The 11,740-nt window shown below is 40.3% G+C and overlaps 1 long non-coding RNA gene across 1 annotated transcript in view; it reads right to left on the bottom strand.

The window, feature by feature from the left end:
• Positions 1 to 4,757: 4,757 nt before the first annotated feature.
• Positions 4,758 to 11,740, bottom strand: part of LOC140894810 (uncharacterized) — a 73,398-nt gene continuing 66,415 nt past the window's right edge. The window contains exon 4 of the long non-coding RNA XR_012153948.1: positions 4,758 to 5,297. This is a non-coding gene — a long non-coding RNA (uncharacterized LOC140894810). The remainder of the gene's footprint in view (positions 5,298 to 11,740) is intronic.

The following is an 11,740-nucleotide window of genomic DNA, read 5'->3' as shown; positions in this document are numbered from 1 at the left end:
GCTTGTGTCTAATGATGAGCTTTTCAAGGTTGTTTGTTTGAAGGCCAGAAGAGGGGATTCAGGAAACACTTTTTTCAGGATATGGTTCATATCAAGTATGGGTTTTAATTGTTTAATGATACCCAATATGGATTCCAGTGTGCATGATAAGTGACAACTAGGGGTGTGTGGTCACAGGGTTGTTGTTGTTTTTTCTGTACTGAAGCAAGTTCTCTCAGGATATATGAGTGGCTCACTCCATGATGTACTCTGGTGAGTGTCCTTGATTGACGAAGGAGATTTTAAGTGTGTTAAGGTGTGTATCCTGTTCTGTAGTATCTGAGTGCCTAGTTGTAGACAAAAGATTTCCTGATGTGTATGGGGTGATTACTGAATCTGTAAAGGTATATGTGGTGACCCATGGGTTTCTTATATATAGTTGTCTGTAGGATTCCTCTGTATTTAGTTATGACACTCTGAATACTTTTCCCGTATCTTTAATTTGAAAGCTTGTACCTTTCACCAACAGAAGTTGGTCTAATAAAAGATATTTCCTTATCCTGTCTCTAATATCCTGATACCAACACAGTTACAACAACACTGCAAACAAAATGTCACATTTAGAGAAGAGTTTAGATTTGAAAAATACCATTGAAGTTGTGTGCTGATTTTGTTCACTGTTTAAGAAAATATTAGTACTTAGTTTGGATTTGCAAGCGGGGTTCATTGGTCATGGTTGATCACATGGCAGTTGTTCTGGTTCACTGATTGTATGAGCTATATGTCAAGAGGGTTTGCAGACACCATATTTTTTTGTTTGTCTAAAGAAGGTCTGATTCTGAAAATACTTAAGCACTTAATGTGTGCAACTTTACTGATGGGAGTTGCGAGAATGAAAGGGCCTAAGAAAAAGTAAGTAGTAAGAAAATTGTGCTTTTAAATTTTATAATACAACTAATGCTTGATTTTTTACAATTTTTTGTTATTTGCAAAAGATTCTGTGTGCACTGTATGTGTGTCCACTGACTTCTTTCTATTTTGGCTGGACCAATATGTTAGATTTCTGTCACTATAATCTGTTACTAGCTTTCTGCGTCACTGTTTTAGACTGGCCTTTTAAGAGAGAGCAATGCAAGTACAACTGTGACTCATCAGCTCATTTCATTTGGACTTAAAAGAAGACACCTGGGCCCACAGGAAAGAGAAATACTTCATGAGTTAGAGCTGGCTGGTTTAGTGAGGAGAAAATGTAGTTGAGAGCTACCTGGGAAGTAGGAGATTAGAGGAAATCTCTGGGGAAAGCTGTAGAGAACAGAAGGGTCTCTGCCTGCCCTCCATGGAAAGAGGAAGGACTTATCAGGAAGCCAGTTGGGGGCTAGTATGCTCATATTTCTGAGCTAGACAGTCCTGGCCAGGCCAGAGAAGGCAAGAGGTAGCTGAAGGCTGAAAGAAATAGCTGCTGGTTGTCAAAGCTGGAAAGCTGAAATTGGAGGGATGGAGAGGGCTAAAGGCTGGGAAGAGGTCTGATGAGACTCTGGAGCTGGTATGTGATGAGTGACACTGGGGCTGGTTGTTGATGGACTTCTAGGACTTGTTTAGTTATGGTTTATGTGCATAGGACATTACTATAAATGAACCCCACAAGGGCTATATTTATATTCAGGAAAATAGCTTGGAGTATTCCTGAGGATTCTAAAGAAGGGAAATGGAGGAAGCAAGTCTGTCATGATGATGTCTACTGCAGGAGGGCACTTCAGGCAGCTCTGCCCTCCGACAACCTAATTACCAGAAATTAAAGACACTGTCCCATATGGACTTCCTCTTGAATAGCATAAATAAATCTGATTCATGTATAAAATAATTGATTAAAAATAACCTCAACATGCAATACACTAGCTCTCAACTGTGTTATCTTGATATTACCTCTGCCTATTCCTTCTTTCCTTACTGTCTTGTTGTCCCTGTAGATGAGACCTAATATTTGGGTACAACCCTTTAAATGTTTGTAAGAGTAACTTTGCTGACAGGAACAATTCCATTAACTCCAATGGAATTTTCGAGTGAAATCTTGGCTCCGCTGAGTTGATGTCAAAACTTTCAAAGGGTCCGAGAGTTCACCCAATGTGTCTGCAGGATTGGCCCTCAGTTTCTAAGCTCCTTGGTGTGGGGATCATATTTGTTGTCTATTTTTGGGAGGAACCTACCATACCTTGAATGCTGTTTAAAATATTAAATCATGTTGTATAATATGTTAATATGATTAGATATACATAAGATAGCAACTTGTATTAGAATTCTGAAGGAACACATTACTTTCTTTAATGATGATCTAGTGGCCAAAAATTATGATTTACCTTTGCCTAGAATCTATATTTCCATTTCTTTTTCATAAATTTCTTGAAGCTTAAAAACATCTGTACTTGTTTTCCTAGCATTTTAAATATTTTATCCTGTTGAGGGATTAATACACTATAATAGTGTCCTGGGAAACACTTTATAATTTTCATTGAATAACTCCTATTAATGAAAGCAGAATCAAAGAACTGCAGGTCCTTGTGTTGCTGATTTCAGCGGCAAGTTGCTCCAAACATGAACAAGTGGATTCTTTTGTCACAGACATAGTCTTAAAAGATAAAATAGCCATGAACATAATGTAGCAGCTTGCACCAGTTTCTCTATTATCATTGATGCATTATAGTAGTACCCACATTATCCTAAGCTATTTCCAAACCTAGACAAAGGCATTGTCCTTGCCCTCAAGAGTGTATAATCTAAAACATACCCAAGAGGTAGGGAAGGGATAAAACATGGAAGAAAAGTGATCTGGAATATCTCCAACATAGACAAATCATGTTGAACTAATGCTCTGCCCAAGCTTACTTAGGGGAAGTTGAAGGAGGGTGATACTGGAAGGGGAGAGTGACCAATGGTTTGGGAGGGAAGAGGAATGGATGGATATGTCGGAGAGGGGAATAATAGACTGTGGAGAGGGATATTGCTAATAAACTGTTAGGAAGAGAGATACATATTTGTGCACTGATAATTGACATATTGGAGGTTGCAGTTCAGCATTTTAACCCCACAAATGTAAATTTCTTGCACTTTTTTTTAGATTTTTTGGTACCCCAGTTCAGGGTTGGTCTGGCTAGTGGTTACACGGTGAGATGGTATAGGATTATCAACTGGTCTGATGTGGGGTCTGAACCTCTTGCTTTTTCTACAGGAGAGCAAAGCCTCCACCTGGTACGTACAAATGCTGCTAGCCCACGCTGCCACATCCTCACTGCTATTTTTAGCAAGCTAGCCAGAGTACAGATAGCACAGGTATGTCTACACGTGATGCAAATAACACCTCCAGTTGCAGTTTAGATGTACCTTTGAGCACTTAGAACTCTAAGTCCAGTAGGATTTAGGCTCCCAAGTACCTCAGTTAATTCTGAAAATGGAATTTATGCAGTTCTGAAAATGTTACCCTAAATATCTTCGATAATTAGCAAAAATGGCAAAGAGAAGTTACAAAAAGTATAAAACAAATTTATTGTATAAATAGCATTGTAAAAGTGTTTCTAAAACTTTGTAAGTGAGATCTTTGATTTTTGTCCACTTTAAATGTGATAGGTTTTGATTTATGTAAACAATATATTAACCATGTTTAAAATCAGTTTTAGCATAGGTAAACCTATATTGCCACTTCTGCAGGCTGGTTCATATTTTGTCACTTGTATTTATAACAGTTATTGGTTTGCATTTGGTGAACAACAGGGCTTTAAGAATAATGCCTTGATGCCTCAAATCACTCAGGTTTGCTTTTCTACGCTTTCTCTTGCTTTGTTTCTATCCCTCATCACAAAAAAGGAATACAAGCAAAATAATTCCTTGTAAAGATGGAGAAAAAGCATCACACTGGGTTTTTTTCTCCCCCATTCAGAGTCACAGCATAAGTAACTCAGTCCAAGGTAGAAAAATAATTCTACCTGTACTAATTTATATATATATAAAAGCTGGTCATATATATATATATATATATATATATATATATATATAACCAGCTTTGATGAGGAAGGTATTATTCAGACAATAGCTAGAAGAGTAGAGGGTAGGATTGAATGGGGCACTAGAAAACTGGGGTTCATTTTCTGGTGCACACACACACTTTCCAGTGTGACCTTTTTTACAGTGTGCCTCAGCTGCCCATCAGTTAAATGGGGATAATATTTTCCTGCCTTACAGGCATGTTGAGAATAAAATCTATTAATGATTGAGGTGCTTCCATTCTGTGATAGTGATGCTGTATAAACACATGGGTTTATACAGCACCTAGTATAATGGGATTCCTGTTTATTCCAAGGGCTCCTAGGTGCTTCTGCAATAATAATAATAATTAATAATAATAATAATAAAATAATAAAAAGATAGATAGTGAGAAGACACATAATTCCCATTCTTGAGTAATGTTATGGGTACAAAACTGTCCATGTTTACCAGATATATTTTTGTGGGGTTCTTCATGATAATGAGCATGATGCAAAGTGAGTGTTTGCAAGTTTGATCCCAAAGTGTTGAATATGAAGTGATCTTTGACACAGTGTAATAAAAATATAACCCCACCCCAGGATTTACCCCTATATTTTTAAACCCGTTTTGGCAATCTAAAGTAGGCACTGTGTAACTACAGCTATTTAACTTGAGTAAAAAACATGGTTCTTATTGGGTATTCAATTACAAGGTTTCGACTCAATAAAACAGAAGCAGCTTCAAAGGTAGTAATTTAATAGAAAGCAAATAAGATCTAAGGGATACAAACAAAGCTTGTTCCTTCATTAGTACAAAGAGTGTGCATGCATGCACACATCACAAAGTTTACTGTATTTCACTATCAGTTATAAAAAGAGTTTTCCCCTCCTGTTAGCAATGCAATTTCCCCATAACTAGAAAATCTATTACAAAATTTATTAGCATGATCAGGTATCTATAAACGCACATCAGCCCATTTAAAAACAAAATAAAATCCAAAAACCTGCAGTGCTTGTCATTTGGGCTGTCTTGATCAGAACAAGCTTTCTAATGATTGCCTACACCATATCATATTTGTACAGTGGTAACCAAATAAAGGTAACAAAGAAGCTGGTGGTTCTCCAAGCAGTCTTTCCTGTGGGGCAATAACAGTACTGGTACCCTCATAATATACTCATTTTGGGATGCTAGGTGAATTCTGTTATCTGGTTAATTCCAATTTATTCTCTTCTCAATAACCTCATGATCGAGCATTTCCATTCTTGCCCTTCTCTCATTTTCTATGCAGGTTTTCATCAGTAGACCTGTCGTAAGGAATGAACTTTTTATACTCAAATATAGAAGAGAGAAACAGCATGTGTGATAAAGAAGCGGTGGGGTTAGCTCCCTTTTATGGACACCCAGCCAGCCAGTATCTATAAAATCCCTCTTAGTAGCTGTTATCTAATTGCTCTACCTGTAAAGGATTCAAAAGTCTCAGTGCTATGCATAGGTAAAAGGAAGTGAGTGGGCACCTGGCCAAAAGAGCCAGTGGGAAGGCTAGAAATTTTTAAAATTGAAGTGTCTCGCTTTTTGTCTGTCTGTCTGTCCCTCTCTGGGGGAGAGGCAGACATGGCAGCAGCTTTGCTGTAAAAGCTTGGGCCAGGTATGAAAATCAACAGTATCATAGAAACTACTCATTTGAAAAACCCAGATATGTAAGTAGATCAGGAAATGTCTAGGAAGACGTGATTAGGTTTATCCCTTTTATTTCGTTATGGTTTGTGGATTCCTTTGTGCTAACCCCAGGTGCTTTTGTTTTGCTTGTAACCTTAAGTTGGACCTCAAGAAAGCTATTCTTGGTGCTTAATCCTTGTAGTTGCTCTCTTTAAAATCTAGCAATAGCCTGAGTTCCCAGATGCATTTTCTTCCTTTTTTAAAAATAAAATGTATCTTTTTAAAGAACAGAATTGGATTTTTGTGTCTTAAGAGGTTTGTGCATGTTGTTTAATTAGCTGGTGTCAATAACTGATTTATTTTTTTTTCCTTTCTCAGCTCTTCCCTGGAGGGGGGATGAAAGGGCTTGAGGGTACCACACAGGAAGGAATTCCCAAGTGCGCCTTCCTAGCCTCTCAAAAGGGTTCTGCACTTGGGTGGTGGCAGCATCTACCAATCCAAGGTCAGAGAAAAGCTGTAACCTTGGGAATTTAATACAAGCCTGGAGTGGCCAGTATTAATTTTTAGAATCCTTGCAGGCCCCCAACTGCTGTACTCGAAGTGCCAGAGCAGGGAATTAGCCTTGCCAGCATGGTTTAACAATAACAGACAAGAAAATTAAAGTTAGAGCATCTGAGCTATGAAATAGTATTGAATGCAGGATTACACCAATTTCAAGCACATATTTCAATGCCCAATAACATTATAGTATTTTATATCATCTGCATTCGTTTGAGCAAGAAACACTTCTCAGACACCAAAAATAAATAAAACAAAATCCTTAGCTTCAATACTTACACTAAAACATCATGAATGTACTCACAATTTAACTAGTCAGTCCAAATACATAAATGCATTTGCTGTATTATGAAAAATGACACCACCTGTCCCAAGGAGTTCCACTATTGTGGTTCAGCTTGAAAGATGATTGAGCTTTAGTGGAAGTGGCACCTAAGGTATGGAGCTTATTCTAATTACCCTCACACACTCCCCCATACCTGCCACATTTTAACACTCCCCATTTTGAAAAGCCTTGTTTTGAGATGTGGTTGATCCTTAGTCACTGACAGCTTCTGCATCAGATTCCCATACCTTTTTTTAAAAAAATGATAAATTAGCTAAATTTTTATTTATTCTTTGGTATTTGTGGTAGTTAATTTTTTTTAAGATGAACTGTCTCGCCGAGGCCCTCGAGATTATGTCAGATCAGAAGGTGTGTGTGTGTGTGAGCATGCACTGTTATTACTATTGATTTATATATTATTTATGCTACAGTGGTATTCAGAGGCCTCAGTCAGGTTCCCTTACTGTGCTGCACCCTGTATAATCACATAGGAAGAGAAGGTCCATGCCTCAAAGAATTGGCAATCTAAGTTGTCAAGGGTTGCAGTTGTGACCATCCCTTAAGTGAATTACATGGAAGAATATTCCTTACTCCCTCTTATGCCTTTGTGTGGCCATGGCAGGACAGGGCACAATCTAGCCCTAAATTTTTGGCAGCCCTCTCATAAGCACCAATGAATGTTCTTCACTTTTTTTCCTCCTCTTGCAGTCTCCCTGCTTAACTTTTCTTCTGTCTCTTCTTATTACTCCTTTACATGAGAGATCAGGCTATCAACCAGCTCCCTTCTCTCTAAATCTTATTCACTGACACCAACTTCTTTTATCTCTCCCTACACCTCATTTCCCTCTCAATTTCCTGTATCTTCTTTCGCGTGCTATTCACAGTTTCTACCCTTTGGAGAAGACTTTTCAATTTGGGGATTTAGTGATTAAAGAAAAAGGCTGGAGAAATGAGTTGTTCTGAGTACCAGTCACTCAGCCATTGGCTTTTGGTAAGTGATTCTGAAAGAGGATCGGTTGTTCCACACCTTTCAGGACAAGAACATGCACAATGTTGGCTGGTGGTGACAATATACACCAGTAATGAGGTTCTGGAATCCAAGTCAAGCAAAGACTCATTGAGCTTTATTTTAACTGTCTTCTCTGGGTGCTGCTTGTGTTCTCCCCTCAACGCCCAATAAGAAACGTAGCTTCCAAATAGGGACTCCATAGAATCACTAGCCACTCTTCTTGAATTCCCTTAGCTGTCTAAACAAACTGAGGTACATAGCCAAGCTTATCCATCATTTCTACACAGATCAGGGAGGTACAAAACAAGTTCAATATGCCATGAAATGATTTGTGCTTGCAGCTTATTGAAAATAACAGGACTTCCGTGCTTAATTCCCTAAGTGCCATCTTGAGACTGTACCTGAGGAGATGCATCTTATCTAATATTTTCATTAGAAATATCTCATTGTATGAGGGCTTTTGTTTTTCCTGAAACCTATAATTGCTTTATATATTCATGTGCAATGTGCATATGCACAGCACCATTTTAGACACTAATTATACTGGCTAGGATAATCTCACACTGACACACTATAGTCAACAAAAGGTAAATAAGTCATTACCCCTGCAGAGAGATTTAGAAGTAAATGATACTTTTCTTTTTGACTAGAACTCTTCAGAAATATAAACACAAAGGAGGAAGTTTGGGTTCACAAGTCTTTTGCAGGTATTAGTGCTTGAATTTCCTGTTTGTTCAACACAGTGCTTTACACTTGGTGGTGGTGAAGTTTCACAAACAATCCAGCCACACACAACCCCTGTAAAATTTGCATTACACACATTTGAAAAAATGGATGGAATGAGGCACAGAAAAGTTGTAACATGCCCAAGATTTACAAGTGATCCAATACAATACCGACAGCAAGAACAGAACTGAAGTGGTAGCATATTCAGCTCTATAGTTCTTCTTCCCTGCTGCCTCACAGTTATCCTAGGGTTTGAGAGAAACTGGAGTCTTGATGAAAACCAGTTAGATCAAGCTGTATCTGAAGATGAATGTTGATGGTTAAATGAAGGGGAAAATATTTTGAGGAAGTGGTGGGAATTATGGTTTCATCTTCTATTGAAGACATCCACTTTCTGATAATCAAGGGAATAGCCTCGGGCATTCATTGCAACACTTCGAACCAAGGCAATTGCAGTGGCTAGAAATACTCTTTTTCTGTCTTCAGTTGACCAAAACAATGTGCCCCTACTTCTCTGATGCATGTATGGTCATCCTGAATGATGCATTCATCGCATTCAGACAGGGCTTCAGCACCTATTATCCCCATAGAGATTACTCAAAAAAGACAAAACTTCCCAAAGTTATATTGTCTTTTCTGTAGTCCCTCTCCACACTGGGTAAAATCCCTTTAAGGAGACCTGCAGCAGGGAGAAGTCCCAGTTACACAGATTCACTGAAATTTTGCTTCCAGAGAGTAAGGAAGGTTGCCAGGGGGTCCAGCAAATAGTCTTTGATTCATGTAGATTCCTTGGGATTTGTGTGTTTTGGGTGTGGAACTTTATGGAGACTGGGGGCACAAATTTCTCCCTCTTCAATGACTGAAGGCAACTCTGCAAGATGATCCCTCCAAGATGTTTCTGTCCTTTGGCTCCCTCCCACAGTTTTCTATTTGGGAGGAAACTGATCTAACTAGCAGATGAAATTCAATGTTGATAAATGGAAAATAATGCACATTGGAAAACATAATCCCAACTATACATATAAAATGATGGGGGTCTAAATTAGCTGTTACCACTCAAGAAAGAGATCTTGGAGTCATTGTGGATAGTTCTCTGAAAACATCCACTCAATGTGCAGCGGCAGTCAAAAAAGCTAACAGAATGTTAGGAATCATTAAGAAAGGGATAGATAATAAAACAGAAAATATCATATTGCCTCTATACAAATCCATGAAATGACCACATCTTGAATACTGCATGCAGATATGGTCCCCCATCTCAGAAAAGATATATTGGAAAAGGTTCAGAAAAGCGCAACAAAAATAATTAGGGGTATGGAACAGCTTCCATATGAGAAGAGATTAATAAGATTAGAATTTTTCATTTTGGGGGAAAAAAGACAACTAAAGAGGGATATGATAGAGGTCTATAAAATCATGACTGGTGTGGAGAAAGTAAATAGGGAAGTGTTATTTATTCCTTTCATAACAAAAGAATTAGGGGCCACACAATGAAATTAATAGGCAGCAGGTTTAAAACAAACAAAAGGAAATACACAATGCACAGTCAACCTTTAGAACTCTTTGCCAGAGGATGTTGTGAAGGCCAAGACCATAACATGGTTCAAAACAGAACTAGAGAAATTCATGGAGGATAGGTCCATCAATGGCTATTAGCCAGGATGGGCAGGGATGGTGTCCCTAGCCTCTGTTTGCCAGAAGCTGGGAGTGGGCGACAGGGGATGGATCACTTGATGATTGCCTGTTTTGTTCATTCCCTCTGGGGCATCTGGCATTAGCTACTGTTGGAAGGCAGGAACCCAGCATGGCTGTTCCTATTTTCTTATGTTCATCATCATAGTATCTGAGCTCCTTCCACATAAAATTGATACCAATGGTTAAGTTGGTAGACTATATGGAGTCTCTGCCTTTTCTTCTTTGTGGGAGTATAAAAAAGTTCTGCTTCCAGTAGGGCTGTTAAAGGGCTGTTACCAGATACACTCAGTGGTAGCCCCTACACCAGGGGTGGGCAAACTTTTTGGCCCAAGGGCCACATCGGGGTGTGAAACTGTACGGAGGACTGGGTAGGGAAGGCTGTGCCTCCCCAAACAGCCTGGCCTCTACCCCCATCCACCCCCTCCCACTTTCCACCCCCTGTCTCCCCCCCTCAAAACCTCCGACCCATCCAACCCCCCGCTGCTCCTTGACCTCTGACCGCCCCCTCCTGGGACCCCCGCCCCCAGCACCCACCCCCAATCCAAACCCCCCTGTTCCCCATCCTCTGACTGCCCCCCCATCCAAATGCCCCCTGTCCCCTGACTGGCCCCCAGAACCCCTTGCCCCTTACACAATCCCCCGGCCCCGGCTGGCCCCAGCCCCCTAACTATGCCACTCAGAGCATCATGTCTAGCCACCGCACCACCCAGCCGGAGCCAGACTCGCTGTTGCGCTGCCCTGCTGGAGTGCGCAGCCCCACTGCCCAGAGCAGCAGTGGCGTGGCTGCGGGGGAAGGAATACAGTGGGGGAGGGGCCGGGAGCTATCCTTCCAGGCCAGGAGCTCAGGGCCCGGGCAGGACGGTCCTGCGGGCCGAATGTGGCCCGCAGGCCGTAGTTTGCCCACCTCTGCACTACATGGTTGAAATCTACTCATCTTGAGCCTTAGTTCTGCTATTTTTAAAAATTATTTAAGACCTATCATTCTGAGTTAGCCTATTGCCAATAAAAAGCTGCACAATGATTGCTAGTGACTTCCTGGGTGACAACCTCCAAGACCAACACTGATCCTTTCACAATGAAGTCAATGAGAGCTTTTCCATCAACTTGAATGAGAGCAGAAAGCCTCAACTATTTAGCCTACTTGGAAAAGTGGCTAAACTGAACAGAGGGTTTGAGCCTTTTGGAGCAGAATGGATGTGGGTCACATTTTTGTACATAGGATCTAGCTTACATACAGTAAAGAAACCCACACTTATGGGTGCTATTAATGGTGAAAAGATGGGAGACCTTGATTCAAATTTGACTTGAGGACCTTACTCCTTAGTTAAACTGGGGCAACAAACTCTCAGATTGTGGAAATTGGGAGCAATATTCAGAGACTGGACACTTAACCTATGCCTTTAAGTTAAGGAGCAGGAAGGCAATCACTACACTCTTTAGGGAAGTGGTTCTCAACCAGGGGTAAGTGTACCCCTTAGGAACTCAGACCTCTTCCAGGGGGTACTTAATTCATCTAGGTCATTGTTTCTCAACTTGGGGGGGTCATGTGATGGGTTTAGGGGGGTTGCAAGTGCAGAGGTTGGCATTAGGGGGTTGCAAGCAGGGCAGTTGCCTGGAGCCCCATGCCACAGGGAGTCATGCAAAGCTAAATTACATGCTTCAGCCCCAGGTGGCAGGGCTTGGGCTTCAGACAAGGCTCACAAGTGAAAAACTGCCTCGAGTATCATACTGAAATAGAAGTACAATATTTATATTCCCATTGATTTATTTTATAATTA

The sequence above is a fragment of the Lepidochelys kempii genome, chromosome 1 (genome assembly GCF_965140285.1).
Source record: "Lepidochelys kempii isolate rLepKem1 chromosome 1, rLepKem1.hap1, whole genome shotgun sequence".
NCBI classification, from domain to species: Eukaryota; Metazoa; Chordata; order Testudines; family Cheloniidae; genus Lepidochelys; species Lepidochelys kempii.
This window is presented reverse-complemented; position numbering and strand designations above follow the sequence as displayed.